The 16,182-nt window shown below is 46.7% G+C and overlaps 1 pseudogene; it reads left to right on the top strand.

The window, feature by feature from the left end:
• The first annotated feature begins 9,569 nt into the window (after nucleotides 1–9,569).
• Nucleotides 9,570–9,628, top strand: LOC118671081 (annotated as a pseudogene).
• Nucleotides 9,629–16,182: the final 6,554 nt, after the last annotated feature.

Below are 16,182 nucleotides of genomic sequence, written 5' to 3'. Positions count from 1 at the left end.
AAGCTTCCATCCAACTCCTCAAACTCATCCTCTAAACTTTACATTTCTTTTCGGAAATGAATACCTGGTCATGCCCCTCCAGGCTCCTTCCATGCTTAAAATCCCACAGTTACCCAGTGAGCACAAGACAACATCTACATTCCTTCTCCATCCTTCTATAATCTTGCCTCTCCCCACTTATCTTTGCTCTGCCCACCCATGGCTGTGTGTGGTTTTCTGAATGGCCCAGCCTGTCATACTTTGTGGCTTTGAAGGATATGTTGATCCTTCTCCCTGAAGCCCCGCCCCCCTTCCTGTATTGTCACCTGGAAAAGTCCATTCTTTCATCAGGATTGGGCTCAAATGCCATCTTGTCTTTGTGACCCAAGATGACTCCTCTTTTTTGCCTCCCCCCACCCCCAACCATGACCCCGATCACCCACACACTTTGGACACGTGCCTCTTAACACTTTACCCTATATTAACATTATTTCTACACTTTTATTAGACTCTCTGCTGCATGAGTACAGGAGTTATAACTTACTCATCTTTATATTTCCAGCATGTTCCATGAAGAAACTTGGAAGAGCAGTTTGTTCTGGATTAAATCCTCAGGATTGGCCACAAAGAATAATAGCTAAGGTACCCTGAGGTTGCCTTCCAGAATTCTGTAAACTTGGCTCTGTCCCTGTCTAAATAATGATGAAGTTTAAACATTACAATTGGCTCTGCCCCTGACTAAACAATGATTGGAGTTGAAACTCCAGCCAGCTCAATGTTTAGCTCAATTGTGTGTGTGTGTGTGTGTGTGTGTGTGTGTGTGTGTGTGTGTGTGTGTGTTTAATGCTTAAGTACTTGAAGAGATGTGGCCTTATACCACGGAACACAGAGTGGATTTATGTGCTATGTGAATGCTTTGAAAGTTAGGACATGTCACATTCCTTAGTAACAGCACAGCGATACTGTGGCAACAGGTAGGCTCCAATAGCAACCATGTGTGGACAGAGTCGCTTTGGGGGAACTCCAAGCAGTAGAGTAGCGGTGTTCGCGGTTCCAGACTGGAGAGCCAAGTGTGACTTTTGCACAGAGCGCCTCTCTGTAGGGTGCTTGTGGTGAATGCGAATGAAATGAGAAACTACTGAAAGACTAAAGCCCATAAAACTTTTTGCATACTTTTTTTTGGCATCTCTTTTATTGTAGTAAAATAGACATCACACACAAATTTACCATTTTAACCACTGAAAACAAGCATGTCAAACTCAAAGGCTAACATGGGCCAAATAAACAAGGTTTAAGTTTCTGTGGGCCGCAAAAAAATAAAAGCTTCCATTTTCATAGAAACGTACATGTATTTCAATTGAGACATGCTGAATACAAAGGGCTGAAATCAATGAGTCATCGTGAACATAAAATAATAGAACATTTTAATAAAAATTAATATTTTTTCTTGAACATTAACTTACCAGACATTGAATAACTGCACAAATTAATAAGCGTAATGCAAATAAACCTATTTTTTTTTTGTTTTCCGAAAGCGAAATATTTCCTGTTGCTCACACCAAACAAGTCAGTACAAGACTAATGACGTGGCAATCGGCTGCTAAAATATTTGCAACTAGTATTTGTGGAGAGATATAGTACACCTGTGCGTAAGGCACGTAAGGGAAATGAATGCAATGCGATTATAGTAATTGGTCATTAGCGAATGTTGTAGTTCGTTATTAATAACTAGACGCCCGGTGCACAAAATTTGTGCACTTGGTGTGTGTGTGGGGGCGGGGTCCCCTCAGTCCAGCCTGCGCCCTCTTGGCCAGGAGCCCTTGGGGGATGTGTGACTGCCAGCTTAGGCCCGCTCGCCTACGGAGGCGAGAGAGGCTCCTGACACTGCTGCTATGCTCGCCAGCTGTGAGCCCGGCTTCTGGCTGAGCGGCGCTCCCCCTGTGGGAGCGCACTGACCACCAGGGGGGCAGCTCCTGCATCGAGTGTCTTCCCCCTGGTGGTCAGTGCACATCATAGTGACTGGTCGTTCCACAGTTTGGTCATTTTGAATCATGTTTCCAGGTTCATCCATGTTAGGGCATGGATCAGGACTTCACTCCTTTTTATGACTGATAATATTCCACAATTTGTTCATCCATTCACTTTTTTTTGTAATCCTCACCCAAGGATATTTTTCCCATTGATTCTCTTAGAGAAAGTAGAAGGAAGGGAGGGAGGGAGAGAAAGAGCCAAAAACATCAATGTGAGAGAGACACATCGATTGAACCTGCAACCCAGGAACGTGTCCTTGACCGGGAATCAAACCAGAGACCCTTTGGTGTTCGGACAGACTTTCTAACCACTGAGTGACACTGGACAGGGCCATCCATTCACTCTTTCTAAAAAAATATAGATAGATAGATAGATATATTTTATTGATTCCAGAGAGGAAGGAAGAGGGAGAAAGAGATAGAAACATCAATGATAAGGGGAAAACATTGATTGCTGCCTCCTGTTCGCCCACAATCCGGGCATCAAACTATGGCCTCCTGGTTCATAGGTCAATTCTCAGCCACTGAGCCACGCTGGCTGGGTTCTACTCACTTTTTTTTTTTTAAATATATTTTATTGATTTTTTACAGAGAGAAAGGGAGAGGGATAGAGAGTTAGAAACATCGATGAGAGAGAACATCGATCAGCTGCCTCCTGCACACTCCCCACTGGGTATGTGCCCGCAACCAAGGTACATGCCCTTGGCCAGAATCGAACCCGGGACCCTTGATTCCACAGGCCGACGCTCTATCCACTGAGCCAAACTGGTTAGGGCATCTACTCACTTTTTGATAGCCATTTGAGTTGTTCCACCTTTTGGCTACTGTGAATAATGCTGCTGAACAATAGTGTACAAGAATCTGAGGTCTTGTTTTAATTCTTTTGGGTATATACCTAGAAGTAGAATTGCTGTATCATTTGGTAATTCTATGCTCAACTTTTTGGGGGAATTGCCCAATTGTTTTCCACAACAACTGCACCAGTTTACATGCACACAGGGCTTCCACTTTCTCCACATCCTTGCTAACACTTGTTTTGTTTTGCTTTGCTTGTTTTAATAACCATTCTAATGGGCTTTGTGTAGTTTTTAATTACATTTCCCTAGTGATAGTGAGCACCTTTTCATGTGTTTATTGGCCATTTGTGTATCTTCTTTAGAGAAATGTCTATTCAAATCCCTTTTTAAGTTGAGTTTCTTTCTTTCTTTCTTTTATTTTTCTTCTTCTTTTCGAATTTTTTTCTTGGTGAGTTGTAGGAGCTCCCTTTCTATTCTGGATTTTAATCCCTTATCAGATATATGACTTGCAAATATGCTTTTGCATAATTTTAAAACTTCATCCAAAAGAAAGTAGCAATGTTATCATTAATAGCCATCAAAGTGATAACGGCCTGCCTGTCGAATGCTAGCTAACGTCAAACGCATTGCCAGCTGGGAGACTAGCTTCCTTCCTGTCAGCGCCTCAGAAATGGGGGCAAGCCACCAACAGGTGGCAAGAACGAGAGCCCCACGGGGTCAGGGCACAAGGGGGAGAACAGCCAGAGCTGGAGTCCTGTTTCAGAAACTTGGAAGGTCGAGCGATAGACCCTGGCTTCTCCCTCCTCCTGCCCCACAGCCATGCCTATTGACTGGGAAAGCCTCTTCCCAGTCTTCCTCCCAAGTGGTCCGCCTCCTCCTCCAGCTTCACTTGCTGAGTTTATCACCTCCTCCCCTCCTGATCCTGTTCCCCAACAGGGAGCCAAGCCGTTCCTAGTATTTCAGGCCAGGCTTTCTTTTCACTTTGTTTCTAGGGCCTCATTCATCTGAGGCTGACCATGGAGCTGGCAGTAAGATGGCTGACAGTTCACATCTCTCCAAAACAGGGCTGTGGTTAAAGACACAGGCTCAGGCCTCAGGGGTAGTGCCATGTTTGAGCTCAGTCATCGAAGCTGTGTTTGAATCCTGGATCCCCTCTTTCTGAGCCCTGTCATCTTGGGAAACCACTTCTCTGAGCCTCATTTTTCTCGTTTGCCATTGGGGACTCATCAGAGGGCTGTGGTAAGCATTAGACGAGATAGTTCCTGGAATGTGTCTAGACCAGGGATAGCACGTTGTATGGGCTTAATAAGCTGTTATTGTCGTCACTCGCTCCACAGTTCTTCTGGAGTTCTGGAATCGGCACGTCCCTGTGAGTAACCCCAACCATGCTATGATTTTCTGCTCGGTGCCTTTCCCGGGTTGCTGACTGCATGCTCCACGAATAGACAATGATGCCGCCCAAGGTGTCCTGATAACATTAGAAACTGAATCACGGTGCCCAGATACAAAGCAAGAGAAGAGGGTGTCCCAGAGAAAGGTGGGGCACTCAGGGCCACCCTGTGGAGCATCGACAGCACAATGTGATATCTTCCTTGACTGCCTAAAACAGCATCACACTCACCTGGGAGCGTGACGTAATTTCAGTGTTGCGGCCAAGATCCAGTTGTGGGCAGTGGTAATGCCACCAGGCGTTAGACCAGTGAGGTCAGACTGGGCCTCAGTTCAGCAACCTCGGTTCTTGAGTTCTGGCTAAGAAAGAATTCAGAGCCAAGACTCAAACTATAAGAGAAAGTTTATTTAGAAAGTCACAAAATGCCTGTTTGATTCTCAATCAGGGGGTGGGGTGTGCAGGAGGCAGCTGATGGATGTTTCTCTCTCATCGATGTTACTGTCTCTATCCCTCTCCCTTCCTTTCTCTTTAAAAGTCAATTAAAAAATTTATAGAAAGTCACAGAGGTAGAAGAAGTGAACTGTAGAAGACATGGGCTCAGGAAACGAGTTGCAGAGGCAAAAGAAGGGATCCCTGGTGCTTAAAAGAGAAGGTAAAGGTATGCACCTGGGGGGAAGGGGAGGGAGATGGGAAGGGCATGGTCGTACTCTTCATAGGGAGAAGGCACTGGGTCCTCTGTCCTAAGGGCTTTTAAGGGTGACTATTTTAGGGGCGCTCTCAGGGAAGGATCTCAATAGAATATTCATCAGCTTTCCAGGTGTGTCCTTTCGGGGTGATTGGTCACACCAGGGCAGGGAGTCATTAGTCAATGCAGCTGGTCCTGATGTCAGCCATGGCGCTGCTTGTCTGGTTTTGCTGCTTTTCTAGGCCGGCCTGTAGCTGAAACACACTGAGGCCTAGATGGTATCCCTGGGGGCTAGTGCTTAAGGGAGTGGTTGTGCCAGGGCCTACTTGGAAGTTGTTGAGACCACTCTTTGGCCCCTTGTTCCTCCTCTGGGGGAGGTGGGGGGTCAACCACATGAACAGTGCTATGAAAGGTCAGGGTGTGTAAACTGCATGACCAGCAATATGCTAAGGGAGGAAAGATTACCCTGGGGACAAGGTCCTTGTTTTCCAGCTTTGCCCATGGCTAGGCACCTGGGGCTTCCCACCCCTGGTGACCTTCTGTACCTGGCCCATCAGCCTTGTTTTGATCTTGTCTAACTGCCTACCACACGGCGTGGCAGCAGCAACCCAGCCATGGATAGGTCTGGTGTGCCCAGGAAGGGATGCCTGAACGAACACCCTGACTCAGTGCAGAATCACTATGGCAGAGCAGCTAAGAGCATGGGTATGAGAGTTAGGCAGTACTACTCATCAGCTGTGTGACAGAGGCAAGTAGCTTCACCTCTCTGGGCCCCAACTATTTACCACCCGTAAAACGGAGATTTTAGTACTACCCACTTCATACTATTTTATGTGGATAAAAAGAGTTCACGTGTGCACAGGACACAGAGCAGGGCCTGGCATTTGGTAAGCACGCTCTTAAACAATGCACGTTATGTTCTGGATTCATCCATCACGAAGGACACAGTAATGGAAGAGAAATGTAACTATCAGGGTGAAACACATGGACAGAATGACCTGAGACCCGCCAAGCAACATGCTTGGCTGTGCAGGGAGGAAGAAGATAGCTGGGTGCCAGGCCTTGGTGTTGGTACTTAACTGGCATAGTTCCGTCACTATCACACAGAGACACCTGCACCCAGCGGGGCGGGGCAGGAAGCTGAGGTGAGGAAGGAGAAAGAGCCCTCACTGGGACTCTTCTGGGGAAGCACCCTGGGGAGGAGCACTCATTTCATTCAAAACATCTTAGCAGACATCTCATGACTTACTAGTAAGCTTCGTCGTTATTATTACTTATTATTTTGCCCCAACAACATATATTGAAATAAATTTACATTGAAATAAATTCTAACATCTTCCCGTGGCTTTCCACACCTCTGCAACTTCCACACTGAGTTAGTGTCAGGCAGCGGCTAAGGTGCTGCCTTTTTATACTTCTGCCAAAGGAACTCAAAGAGTCTGGAGCCCAGCCAGCCTGGCTCAGTGGCTGAGTGTAGCCCTGTGAATCAGGAGGTGATGGTTTGATTCCTGGTCAGGGCACATGCCTGGGTTTCAGTCTCGATTCCCAGTGTGGGACATACAGGAGGCAGTTGATCAATGATTCTTTCTCATCATTGATGTTTCTATCTCTTTATCTCCATCTCTCTTCCTCTCTGAAATGTATCTATCTATATCTATATCTATATCTATATCTATATCTATATCTATATCTATATCTATATCTATCTATCTATCTATCTATCTATCTATATATATATATATTAAAGAGTCTGGAGGCTTGAGCTAGAAATAAATGTTAAAGATTTATTCACCGGTTTTAGCCTTTGCAAGCTGGCAACACAACTAGGCAGAAAAACTAGATGCGTTTCAGAGAAGAGAAGTTAAGAGTTCTTATACTAAAAAGTACATTTTGAGAATTATCAGTCCTGTATTTTTAGCCCTAGGATAGACCAGGATGGTTATCAGCCAGACATCATGAGGTCTGAAGAATGGGTATCAGGTGGGTGTTAGGTGGTCTGGATGAGTGAGTCTTGGGGGGGGGGGGGGTGGAGGGGCTGTAATCAGAGGGTTATCTGGAGGTCTGGATATCCAGGAATTGACCCAGGACTGAAAAGTTTACAAAGTTAAGTTTCCAGTCTAGTTGGGACAAGAATAGTCTTTTCTCAGCCCCAATCTCAATAATGTTAATAGCTTTGGAGCTTGGCTAAAGTGACCCCATTTTATAGATTCCTTAGCTTTCCTCTTTCCTCGTGTCTACAGGGGCACGCAGGGTCTGCTGTTTGTGTCCCATTCTGTGTCCCAGGAACACCTCCTACCCCCTTCGCTGCCCTCCCCACACACACACTGTGGTTTCCAGGAGGCGATCTGTCAATTCTCAGGTTTCAAACCCCTTTCGGTTTGGCATTTGGCAATGGCTCCCTTCCTGGCTCAACTGGCATTTCCTGGCACCCACTCTCCTTAAATTCATCGGCTGGAAGAAACAGCAGTGTCGCATGGCGCTTAAAAGCACAGAATCAGATGAGAGTTCAAACCGGTACTTACTGGCTGTGTGGATTTAGGTAAATGACCCCACCTCTCAGAGCCTCAGTTTCCCCATCATCCGCATGGGAATCACCTGCCCTTTCCAGCACGGTGGTGAGGATTACCAGAGATAAAGGAGCAGTGCTTAGCACATACCTGGCGGAGTGAGTGCTAGATACATGGGAGCTATTATTAGCTGGCATCTGGTAGCTCAGCCAGGCCCTGCAGCTGCTCTTTTGAGTCCCCACCCAGACTCCCTCCTCCCTCCCAGCCGCCAGGGTTGAGGAGTAGGATAATTACTAACGTGTTGAAAACTGGGTGGGGCACAGGTATATTTAAAATTACAAACCAGTTTGATTTCGGGCGGGCAGATTGTAGGGCACCATTTGCCCCAGGCTGATGGTTTACTGTTTTAATCATTTGGGTTGGGGGTGGGAGTGGGGAACCAAGACAGGGTCCCAGATGCTGGGCGCTGTTGTTGGCTGGCCTAGGAAGCCACCCACAATAAGGGGGAGGTCACATCCCTCTCTGTTCTCCTTGTTCCAACTGGAGTACTTGCGAGGGCTGCGGACAATTGAGCCACAAGTAGGAGGTACCAGAATTTGTTGCTGGCACCAAGGAAACCAGACTCTAAGCGGCTCATAAGACTCACTCTTTCGAAACAAAACAAAACAAAACAAAACAAAACAAAACAAAACAAAACAAAACAAAACACACAACTAAACCAGGCGTCTCTGGCCAGTATGAGGCAGAATGTTGACCTCTGAAGCAAGTTCACAGAAACAGTTGCTATCAGGAGTGGAGTATTCGGTGACTTTTCATAAAGCTGGAGTGAGTTCTACTTGTCTTCCAGTCAGAAAACGAAAACAAAAGAGATCTTGGGCCCTCTGGGGCAATGGAGAGCAGTCTTTATCTCTTTGAGGTTCATTCATGTCAAATGAAGGACACAAAGAGGTCAAAAGTGCCCATGCTTATCTCTTAGCTAACCCCGGGCTTTCTTTGCTTGCAGCAAGGTTCTAGGCCAGGCTCAGGTGTATCAGGGCGTTGTCCCTGGAGTTCCCTCTCGTGGCTGCCCTTGGGGTCTGAGAGCCTGCAAAGGTCCTCTTTTGGGGACCAGGAAGCATTGAGTTCCAGCCTCCCAGCTTCATGAAAGCCGATGTAATGTGGCCAAATGGACTGCGTCGCACGTCCTGTGTTGCATTTGGAATCCAAACTGGAGCTTTCTGCTGAATGAGAGGCGACAGAGTGAAAGGGAATGGAGGAAACTGAGAGACAGAGAAAATTCCTTGTGGCATTTCTAAGTGCGGCTGTAATTAAACACACAAATATAGTATCTGCTCTGAAAACAAAACTTGTTTGGAGGGTAGTTTTGGGCCTGATGAACCTTCCCTGAAAATCTCCTAAGAGAGTCCTAGGTCTTGGTTTTTCTATCTTTTCCTTTTCCCCTCATCTTTCCTAATTCCTTCTTTCTCCTTTGCTCCCCTCCACGGACATTTTTGGAGGAAGGCAAATGGGCTCTATCAGCCAATTGCAGAGCTCAAATCCTATATAATATGCAGGTTGACCAAATGGTGGAACGACCAGTGGCGATGACGTGCACTGACCACCAGGGGGCAGATGCTCAATGTAGGAGCTGCCCCCTGGTGGTCAGTGTGCTCCCACAGGGGGAGCACCACTCAACCAGAGGCCAGGCTCATGGCTGGTGATCTCAGCGGCAGTGGCAGGAGCCTCATCAGCCTCCATTGCAGTGCTAAGGACTCCTCGGGGGATTTCCAACTGCCAGCTTAGGCTGACTCCCCGCAGGCCTAAGCTGGCAGTCAGACATCCCCCCAGGGGTCCCAGACTGTGAGAGGGCACAGGCCAGGCTGAGGGGACTCCCCCCACCCCCAGTGCATGAATGTTGTGCACTGGGCCTCTAATATGGAAATAAAGATGCACCACAGCTGAAATCTCAGTGTTCTCTGACAGCCATGTCTCTGAACAGAGCATCCCAGAACAGCAAGAGAAGTCTTGAGGCATGGCTTGGGCGTTTCAGGTCTTTAATCCTCAAAGCCACCAACTCTCTGCAGGGCTCTTGGGGTGACCTTGGAAGCAGCCCACTTCACCCAGCCCTCTCTGCTCGATCCCTCCTACAGTGGTCCAGCAGTGCCAGGAGCGTCCTAGGGTGCAGACATAAAGACTGGAGCACAGTGCTTACAGCTCTTTTAGAATTTGTCCAGCAGGTTGTTAACATAAAAAAAACCATTGAAACCTGTAAAGAATTTTTGTGAGTTTATTTGAGCCAAACTGTCGACATAAGCCGGGAAGCAGAACCTCAAGGAATTGAGATAATGCTCCAGAGAATGGCCAGTTACATCTGTATTTATACATTGCAATCAAAGGAAGTGACCAGGTGGGTTACATGAAATCCATTGGTGATAGAGAGGCAGGAAAAAGCAAAGCGGTGTGTGTGGGGGGGGACCCCTGGGATTGGATAAAAAGTAAAATGATGGACACATACTTAGGTGGGTGCAGGAACAATTAACATGATAATGAAGGAATTTGTGGTATCTGTCCTGGGGCCCAGCACACCTGGTTGTGCCCCAGGGGCTCCAGAAAAAGGGAAGTTACAAATTACCCAGACACTTCAAGGGTATGTTATCATAGATGCAAAAAGACAGATAGGCTCAGTTAAGGTAAAGGTTGACCTTGTCAGTGAAGATACTGGCCTAGGACGTAGCTGCCTACCATAACTGCTTTTAAAGTTTAATTTCAGACCATCTTTTGTGGTTACTTTAGGTCTCTGAGTTTGCAAGACTGCCATGCAGGCCTCCCCTGAGCTTGTCAGGTCAGCATGTGGCCCCTTTCGTCCACAAGGTCTTCCGGCTTTTACCAGAAGCCTCTCCCTCCCCCCCCCACCACAACTTCCCCCCCAACCCCCACCCCCACCCCCGCCCGCCAAAAAAAAAAAAAAGACTGGGGCAGTTGCCCGGCCAGCATGGCTTAGAGGTTGAGGGTCGACCATGAACCAGGAGGTCATGGTTAATTCCCAGCCAGGGAACATGCCCGGGGTTGCTCAATCCCCAGCAGGGGGCGTGCAGGAAACAGCTGACCAACGATTCTCTCTCATCATTGATGCTTCTACCTCTCCCTTCCTCTCTGAAATTAATAAAAATACATTTAAAAGCAAAGGAGACTGGAGCAGTTAAAGCACACGGGTACGTTTACGGATATAAGGTCTCTGGGCCTGCAGCTCCCCAATGTCCAGGCAACACACACTTGAGCCCAATAGGGAACCCCAGAGTGCCCGCAGCCACAAACCGCTGCGTACCTTCTTTCTGAGGTGGGTGAGTAGGAACTTCTCCCCACGGAGGGGCTGGGCTGCATCCTAGCCTCTCCGACCTTGAAGGGAAACTCAAAACCCTAACTACACAGGGAAACAAAGCCGGGAAATACCCTGGGGCTTCACTTGGGTGAGCCTCTCCTCAGCGTTGGAATTGGAGGGGAGGCACGGGGGCTGTGGGAAACCCCTCCCTGCCCAAGAGGGGAAAGGCTTTTCTTCCTTTACACCCGGGAGCTTAGATAAAGTGATTTTAGTTGATCTGTTTTCTTTGTTTTTCTGTGTGTGCCTGGGAGCCACGAAGAAACAAAACCAGGAGGGCCGTTGTGATTGTGATGGAGATTTCTTTCTTTGCAGTTAAACAAAGGCGTAGCACTCTCACGTTGGCTCAGAGGACCAAACTTGAACTTCCATCCTTGAAGGATTCCTGGAATACTGCTTAGGTGAGCAGAGAATCCCCGCTTACCCCCAGGGTGTTTGATCCTTGCTACCCGGCCCTTCTACACATGCCAAGTAGACAACTTGTGCTAACCCAAGAAGCTGAAGGTCTTGTGAAATTCAAGCAGAAAATTGTCTGAAGGAGGCTGACAAGCAACAGAAAGGGCAGCAAGGCGCAGAGAGGCCTTGGTGAATCACACCCACAGTAGCTCACAGTTTTGCCTGCAGGCACGGTGCCCAAGCTGTTAAGTGATTATCCTATGTGAATATGTAAATACGAAAGTGCATCGACACCCATTTTACAATCTGTGAATCAGAGGCAGCCTAGGAGAGCGGCCCAGGGCTCAGTTCCCAGAGCCACACAACCAGGTTCAAATCCTGACTCCATCACTGACCAGCCTTGTGACCTTCAGCGAACTACCTACCTATCCCAGGCCTCGGTTTCCTCTTCGGTGATCGGGGAAAATAGTAGTACCTGAAGTGCTGTGAAAAGTACGTGAAATCAGCCCAGCCAGCGTGGCTCAGAGGTTGAGTGTTGACCTATGAACCTAGAGGTCATGGTTCAATTCCCAGTCAGGGCACAGGCCCGGATTGCAGGCCCCATCCCCAATGTGGGGTGTGCAGGAGGCAGCCGATCAATGATTCTCATCATTGATGTTTCTATCTCTCTCCCTCTCCTTTCCTCTCTGAAATCAATATATAAAAGTAAGGTAAGAGTCGCAAAGTGCTCGGGGCAGTGCTGTGCACACGCAAACACACGCAGTAAAGTATGTGTTTTATCATCAGAACCTTGCTTACCCAGCTGGGAGGCCACGGAGCCAGGATTAGACCCAAGTCACCTGGCCACCAAGGCCTCTGGTTGTGCCGGTGGATTCTAGGAAATAAGGAGCTGCTGACAAAGCCCTGGAAGCAGGGAACAGCCTTTGCTGCTCCTGTTTTGGGTGCCTCCTGCTCAGGCAGGTCTGGGTTTTTCCTTTCACCCAGAGGCTGAGCCGCAGCTCTGACTCCCTCTGACACATCCATCAGCAGCAAGCCACAGGCAGACAGACAAAACCTGTGAGCTCCATGTGTCCCTGCAGTGGCCAGTTTTTGATGCAAAATGTTCCTCCGATTCTGAGAGGCCCTCGCCGAACCTTTCAGGCTGGTGTCCTGCCAAGCACTGTGCTTGAGGCGGTCTCGTTCTCCAGGCCTGGCCTCTGGGGCACCACTCTTTTCCACGAACAATTCAATGAGCTCTTTCTTCAGCCCAGCCATGCATCACCGCGGCACGACATGGGCTTGGCTCACCACCTCCGAGCAGTGGGACTTCTGGACTCCAATGCCCAGTTGAGTTGGCTGCCCTCCCTGCTGAGGGCTGCTCTTTCTTGGGTATTCCCCTGGCTTATACCCTCACCCTGGGAACTATTCCCAAGGGACTTCAGTGATTGTTGCTAAAGCAACTTCCCACCCTCACCCTGACACACACTCACACCATTGTCAGGCAGGGCCCTCCTAAGCTCAGGAAATAGGCCAGAATTCAAGTCCATGTCCTGCTCGTGGAGAGGCTCATGGGACATCAAGAAACCACCGCCCTGCCCTAACTGGTTTGGCTCAGTGGATAGAGCGTCGGCCTGTGGACTGAAGGGTCCCGGGTTCGATTCCGGTCAAAGGCATGCACCTTGGTTGCAGGCACATCCCCGGTGGGGGGTGTGCAGGAGGCAGCTGATTGATGTTTCTCACTCATTGATATTTCTAACTCTCTATTCTTCTCCCTTCCTCTCTGTAGAAAGTCAATAAAATATATTTTTTAAAAAAGAAAGAAGCCACCGCCCCAAATCTCCACTGATCAGTCTTCTAGCCCAGGAATCTGTTCATTGCAGGTGTTCCTTCAGGTTATATTTAGCCTAAACCTCTGTTCCAGGTTGCCAGGACACACCTAGTTTATACCTGTTATTCTTTATTTTTTGTTTGTTTTGTTAATCCTTACCTGTGGATCTTTTTCCATTGACTTAAATTTAGAGAGTGGAAGGGAGGGGGAGAGACAGAGAGAAACATGGATGTGAGAGAGACACATCGATTGGTTGCCTCCTGCACATGCCCAACAAGGGCCGGGATGGAGCCTGCAACCAAGGCATGTGCCCGTGACCGGAATCAAACCTGGGGCCCTTTCAATTAAGTAAAATGAATGGGGGTTTAGGGGGGAAGAACCAGGTGTTGGGAAGGGTGTACATACAACATTATTAGTCACAGAAAGTGGGGGTGAGGAGAAAGGGGGCAGAGCAAATATGAAAGAAGGGTGTTCCCAGGGCACCTTCATCAGCTTTGCAGTACTGTGCAGGACCAAGATGACAGCTCCGTGTCCTATGGCATCCTCACAGAGTCCTATGCAGGGGGTATTATTACCCCTTTCACTGGAGAACACTGAGGAGAGTGGTCAGATAACTCACCTAGGATTCAACAGCCGTTGAGAAGCAGCACTGAGCACTGACATGCACTGCAGACCTGCCTGGGCCAGAGCTTCCACACAATCTTAGCTTGCTGCCCTCCTGGGGTAGGGAACGCAAGAAAGATCTGGAATGAGGTAGGCCAATTTCCATTTCCTGACCCAAGCTACTAGAGGTGGGACGCTGCTGGGCTCACCCCCCAGCACAGGGCCTGGTCTCCAATAGGCTCCCAGCCAACAGCGAATGAAGCCAATGAGAACTGAGTTCAGGTAAGCTCTTGCTGGCCCATGGCAGTAAGGCAGACACATACTCAAACTGGAATTGTCATTGGCATCATTCCTGGATACTCTTTGCTTCTCACACAAGGATCTTGCATCAGGAACCGAGAGAGAAATGTAATTATATATTTTGCTTGGAAACCATTACTTTTCATTTAATTTAATTAATTTATTTATTTGTTATTTGTATTAGTTTTAGAGAGGGAAGGAGAGAGAGAGACAGAGAGAGAGAGAGACAGAGACATTGATTTGTTGTTCCACTTATCTATGAATTCATTGGTTGATTCTTGTAGGTGCCCTGACGGGTGCCTAAACTCAACCTTGGCACATTGGGATGATGCTCTAACCAACAAAGATACTTGGTCGGGGATCATTTTATTTTTTTAAATAGGAGAAATAAAATAAGAGTGCCCATTAGATGCCTATAAAAATAAGGTTGGCCTATATAATCTATATACAACTTAAAATTCATGCTTAATGACTTTTCTTCCATTCTAATACTTTTTTAAAAATTAGAATGTAGCCCTAACCGGTTTGGTTCAATGGATAGAGCGTCGGCCTGTGGACTGAGGGGTCCCGGGTTCGATTCCGGTCAAGGGCATGTACCTTGGTTGTGGGCACATCCCCACTAGGGGGTGTGCAGGAGGCAGCTGATCAACGTTTCTCTCTCAACGATGTTTCTAACTCTCTATCCCTCTCCCTTCCTCTCTGTAAAAAATCAATAAAATATATTTTAAAAAATTAGAATGTATACTTATAATATTTTGGAGCTTGGCATTTCTCTGATCAAACACCCACTCTTCGGGTAAGAAAGTTGAGAACAATTCGTATCATGTGGCTTATCGAAGGCCAAGCTCTGTGGAGCTTGGTTAAAAGGCACTCCCTCTAGACTACAAGTTTTCAAATTGTGAAGAGTGACCATTAGTGGGTAATAATATCAATTTTATAAAGTTATAACCAACTTTTATTTTACTTCAATTTTTTAAAAAATAAACTTCATTTTTAGAGCAGTTTGAGGTTAACAGAAAAATTGCACAGAAGGTGAAGCATAGTAATCTCTATTTTGTAAAACTGCTGTTTGAAATTCTCTGCTATTTTTAGACCGTCCCTCGTTCTGTGAATTAACTCTGCTTTTTAGCGTCTGTAAACACACGCTTCATGCTTGCTTGAATAATAGGGAAGATAAGCTTAGCTGTCTGACCTTGCAGGCTAGTCATCTAACATAAGGGGCTGATACTCCCATGCTCCCATACCAGGTGCCTTTTAGTTATCTGTACTCAAGGCTACTGAACTGTGTTGTACTCTCAAGGCTACAGGCTTCCTGCGAGAAATCTGCTAAGCATTCATAGGGCTCTTTTGAAAACTTGCACAAAGGACCGGAAGTCCCATATTTAGGAGACAAAGATATTAGAAACGTATAAAGGGAAAACTTCCTCCATAATTGCTTTGCTCAGACTCTGGAAGCATAATTCCTCTGAGCCCGCTAGCGTAATAAAAGACTCCAAATTAATTTGGCCTATTAAGGCGTCCTATGTTCAGCTCGCTGATTTACAATATAACAAAGGTACATTTGTTACAATTGATGAACCCAAATTGATACATGATTATGAACTGAAATCCATAGTTTATGTTAGTGTTCACTGTGTTTTATTGGGTCTTGACAAATGCTTGTCCTGTGTCCGTCATTAGCATATCATACGGAGCAGCCTCGCTGACTTAAAGGCGCCCTGTGCTCTGCCTGTGCATCCTTCCCCACACCTGCTGAGCCTCTAGTGCGATATCTTTACATGTAAGATAGAATACAATTTTAAAAAATCATAGTACACACCTCACAGCATGGGTATTATTTCATGAAACTTTTGCTTTATATGCATATATATGTAAATATATGTATATTTAGGTTAGAATGTAAAATATATTTCTTATTATGGATTGGAGGGGGGGAAAAGTCCGAGAAACACTGCTTTAAACTGTCTCTTACTTAAAATTCTAGGGACTAAATCTAGAAAATGAAATACACAGATGGAACATTTCATATGTGAAACCAAAACAAGATAGATCACAACCAAGAGACATTAAGAAAATAAACAAGCACACAAAAATTTCCTGAAGAGTGAGTACAAAGAGGTCAGAAAGTTTTCCCCTAAATCAGTTTTGATTTTAGTTTCCCCGTTGAACTGCAAACCATTCAGATTTGAAAACTTTAATGTTCTCAAAGGACAAGATATGGAAAGTTTCAGGGGGACGGGTAAGAGGAGCAAGAATTTCATCCTTGGGAATTGATTCTGTTCAAAGTTACTAAAAATGTTTTCTGGGCTGCAAGCAACAAAGAAGGGCTTTTT

Source organism: Myotis myotis, unplaced genomic scaffold (assembly GCF_014108235.1).
Source record: "Myotis myotis isolate mMyoMyo1 unplaced genomic scaffold, mMyoMyo1.p scaffold_m19_p_16, whole genome shotgun sequence".
Lineage (NCBI taxonomy): Eukaryota > Metazoa > Chordata > Mammalia > Chiroptera > Vespertilionidae > Myotis > Myotis myotis.
Note: the sequence above shows the minus strand (reverse complement) of the source record. Positions and strands in the feature narration are given on the sequence as shown.